We start from the raw sequence: 4,832 nt of genomic DNA, 5'->3' as shown, positions 1-4,832 counted from the left end.
TCAATTAATCCTTTAATTTATGTGATAGGCTTGCATTTAAAATAAGCATTTATCACAAATTAAATGTATCTTATATTAATACATATGTTATTATAAAACATGTTTTAGTTAAGGAGTTATTGATACTTCAAGTGCAAAATAATGATATAAAATCTTGATAAAAAAGCACTTTTAAATACTAATCATGTGTGTATTTCTAATAAAAACTAGTCATTTTATAGCCATTACTATTGCTTTGACAGATTAAATGGTTGACCGATTCAAATTGATTATGTTAATCTATCAACTGGTTCCGGCAGATTCCTAAATGATCATCCCTGATGAATAGATAGTCGATTAGCTCACTTGGTATGGCTAAATGGTCGATTAATTGAACTTAAAACTTAGTTTTTATAATTTTAAACATGTTAAATCTTCAACCAACTAAATACATATCAATCATATAATATATGCAATGTGAATGTGAAGTGTGTGAATTCACTTTAATTTATGCTATAAAGTTTGGTATAAGGATTTACAACAATTGCACTAAAATGAACCCTTAAGAACTAAGTCTTCACTTGCTTTATATCATGGACTTATTAATTAATTTCTTCATTTAATTTTTCATGTTTGTTGATGAACTTTATATAAACCTAATTAAACTTATACTCAATCAAGCATAGTATTAGTCAATTTTTATTTAATTGTTATCATCAAAATACATAAAGTATTCATATGACTCAAAGTTCAACATGTCCATCAGAGGGCCACACATAATCTAACATGTATACCATATATACCAACAACATTATTTTAGAATTAACTATTAATTTATCATGCAAAAAAAATTAAAATGCCTTTAATAATTTTGGAATTAACAAAAAACACTAAATGAAAGAACTAAGACACCCCTGGCATATGGCCAAATGTTTTTCAATTCTAAAAAATGAAATGGAACACCTTCAGTCAATTATTCTATTATTTTTTTTGAAGATAAATTAGTTATTTAAATATTCTAAAAAAGTTAAAAGAACTTATATCTCTCTAGATAGTCTATTAATAACTAATGAGATATTGGAATACATCAAATTACCTTTAAATTTTTTCAATAAAGAGTAAAAAAATAACTTTATTGTTAATTAAATTTATAAAATTTATCAAGATGAATTTATCTTCTTTCTTTCTTTTTTTCTTTCTTTTCTTTATCATTATATTCATATCCAATTCTTTATGGTTTCACATTTGGCTTTATTTTTTAATTTTTTTCGCCATTATTATTATTTTATTTCTCAATTTTATGGGATTTTTTTAAAATAAAGGTTTGATAATTTGTTGGGAAAATACTTTATGATTTTTCAGCATTGAAAGGAAAATAAGGTGGCACTGTAGAGAAAAGCTCTCCTCTTAGTTTAGTTGGGCACTTGATTCGGGCTTTACTTGAAGGCCTATCAAGTAATGAATTCAAAGATAATTATAATCATAAAAGCTCTCCTCCTAGTTTAGTTGGGCATTTGAGGTGGTAGCCCAGTGATGGAAGGGACTTGTTTCCTTCCTCTGCATCCGGGTTCGAATCTCATTGTGCACGTCTGTCATCCCCGCGGTGCCTTACATGCTCACTGAGCTTGTAGGATGTTCAGTGGGTAGTAGGATTAGTCGTGGTGCGCGCAAGCTGACCCAGACACCCACGTAAATATAATGAATTCAAAGATAATTATAATTATAATAGAATTAGAAAACTAAACAATGGCATGGAGGTAGTGAAAAAATAAAAAGATAAAAGTTATTATTATAATTTATTAAAAGTTATGATGATATTGTAATTATTTTCTTCATGATCAATAACCAAAAAAAAATAGGATTTTGTGTTAGTAATAATTCTTTTCTAAAAGTCAGAGTTATTTTCTACGCCTGAAAATTTTCAGTTAAGCACTTACATCCCTTTTCAAGGCATTTCATCCATATTTTAATCTAAATTATATTGTTTTACATAAGAAGAAATGTTATTTTATAATAAATCTACAGTTTTTTCTATTAAAGGATTATAACGAGAGTTCTAATTGATTTGAGGGTAAAATTGAAAATAAATAAATATAGTGATGCTCCTCAAATAGTTCTAGAGCTAGATTTGAGGTTGGCCCAAGTTATTCTTAAAAGTAACATAAACAAGACAGGAGTAGTTTCTGTCTTGTTGATCTGGGGGTTTACAGTACAGCTCGCAAGGCTGTTTTGCTTTGTTGCTTTGATTGCGGACTTCAAACTCAAACTGTAGAAGAGAGATGAAAGGGCTGCCTTCATCGTCTTCAAAAGGGCCTGTCAAGTTCAGGATGTAAGTTTTTTTTTTCTTTTCCCTTTTCTTTTTCTTTAGGGTTTCTTTCAGGATTTCTTGATATAACTAGAAACTGAGAGGAAAAATCAGGCCAACAAGGGAGAACTTGGTGCCAATTCGTCTGGACATAGAATTAGAGGAGCAGCGTTACAAAGATGCCTTCACATGGAATCCCACGGATCCAGACTCTGAGATTACCATCTTCGCTAAAAGAACTGTCAAAGACTTGAAGCTTCCTCCTCCTTTTATTATGCACATTGTTCAATCCATACAGGTCCTGTCCAGCTCCTCTTCACTTTTTTTTTTCTTTCCCCATTAATTAATAAGAGCAGAAGCATGCATTTAAGATTACCCTTAATTTATCTCTATTGTTATTGTTATTATTATTTGGATCAGACACAATTGGCCGAGTTTCGATCCTATGAAGGTCAAGACATGCTGTACACTGGAGACAAGATTGTGCCTATTAAGGTTTTTCTTTCTTTCTTTCTTGCACCGAGTATTGTTCGCTTACTGTTCTGTTTGATTTCGGTTGCTTGCTTTAATATGGAAGGATTTTGCTTTGTTTCTTCGATCTCAGCTCGATCTTCGCGTGAATAACACTCTTATAAAGGATCAGTATATCTATATGCTACTTGTTGTGCCAGACTGCAGTTCAAAGTGTAGCTGCTGCAAGAGAAATCAGAATGAGTAAAAAGGGACGTCGTGGTGCCGAATATGTTCCTGCAAGGTTTCTTTCACAAGTCTTGTTCTTGTTACTAAACATTTGTTTCATTGTGGAAGAGGGTGTATGTTGAGATGATTTTAATGTGAAACATTGTGAGAACTTGAATCCCACTGACTCCCTCTCTCTCTATTGCTCATAGTAAAGCAGGTGGTACTTCATTGGATTTGATGAAGTTGTTCAACAACAAATACAGTGTGGTTCGGTATGTGGTTTCTATTTCTACCAAGATTAATAAACTATAAGTTTGCTGAGACTTGAAGAATATACATATTGTATTGTAACGTTAATTTGCAGTAATTGTAATGCTTCAAGGCAAGGGAACAAGTTTTTAATAACTGTAGTTTCCTACTCTGCATCATTATAATGTTCAATGCATGTTTTTTCATAAATTAAGTGCAGCATATACCTTGTATCTCCTTTCTCATACCCCTCATAGAACACCTTTTGTAACTTCGTTGTTCCTCTTCTTTTCTTTGAAACTGAATTTCACATAAGCTTCCCCCAGTAGTTCTTGAGAATAACATGCTGATATTGTCCCAAGAATGGTAAAGAGAAGGAAAGGAGAAAAAATGGATCCTGTTATTGTTAAGAACTGGAGGACTCTGTTCCATCATTGCTTGATACCAGTAATCTAAAATCAAGTTGTGATGTGGGGAGGGATATTTAAGAAAAAGAGCTTCACCCTTATTTTCTTTCATCATTATATATTCTACCCCCTGGTCACTCAAGTGCTTATTTCCCTGTCTATAGTTTACACAGACGTCTCCAGCTGCGTGTTGTTCTATCCAGAAATCTTTCTTTGAATTATGTAGATATATTTTTTTTATTTGCGATGCACCATCTTTGAAATGATATGTTTTCGTTCATTGTGATTCATGTCCAGTATGCATTGAAGATTCCATTATCATGAAATTTTATTGGCAGGAAGCTTACGAGTGTTTGTTGATTTTCTTGTACGCCTCAGGAAAAGAAAGGATTGGGATGTGTATGGGCCTATGGTTGATCTGTTATCAAATGAGGAAGTAGATGCCCTTGAAGCACGGGAAGAGAGGAATGCTCGATCTATGATTTGACAATATCAGCTGGGAGCATATGTATTGATTGCCAAGAGAATTGGGAGCCCAGTTCTATGAGACAGGTTGTGTTGCTGCCACTTGCTTCTTGTTTCAAATGCCAGGAGCTTCAGCTGTATGCGAATGACACTTGCCATTATTATGCGCAAGTAAATCCTGAAGGGGCAACACAAGGGAATGCGGCCCTTTGCATTTTCTATGTATTTGAATTAATCAAGAACTCTCAAACAGATGGCTTGGAAGTGGAGAGGCATGTGCTTGTCAAGAGTCTAGTATCTCATGCGATGCTTAATGATTTCCTTGTAAGAATTCTTTGGCATTATGATGGGCATGTAACAAATAATACTGCTATTAGAGACTGGGATATCAATTCTCTCAACAAGCTGTGTATATTATTACATTTCAACTTGAGCTCTGTGAGGGACTGCTGCTTTAGTTTCTATCATCGGCAGCCTTTGGAGCTCGAAGAACGTCGAACGCCAAAGGTAACCGGTTGGCAACCATGAGTATGAACATGGACTATGCTTACGGCCCGCATTCCAACGCACAAGACCCAGCTCCATTTTGGACATGTTTTTCCAATAATACCTATGATTTACCACAGGCAAATCGAAGAAAAAAAAAAACCCTATACAAGCAGCATCAATTTTAATTTCTTAAGGAATATTTGAATCAATTCTCTCCTAATTGTATTTTTTTTTTCAGAAAATGACATTTTCTTCTA

At 33.3% G+C, this 4,832-nt stretch overlaps 1 pseudogene; it reads left to right on the top strand.

Annotated features, from left to right (window-relative positions):
• Positions 1 to 2,128: 2,128 nt before the first annotated feature.
• On the top strand, positions 2,129 to 4,259 carry LOC105119183 (chromatin structure-remodeling complex protein BSH-like; annotated as a pseudogene).
• Positions 4,260 to 4,832: the final 573 nt, after the last annotated feature.

Source organism: Populus euphratica, unplaced genomic scaffold (genome assembly GCF_000495115.2).
Source record: "Populus euphratica unplaced genomic scaffold, PopEup_1.0 scaffold2590.1, whole genome shotgun sequence".
NCBI classification, from domain to species: domain Eukaryota; kingdom Viridiplantae; phylum Streptophyta; class Magnoliopsida; order Malpighiales; family Salicaceae; genus Populus; species Populus euphratica.
This window is presented reverse-complemented; position numbering and strand designations above follow the sequence as displayed.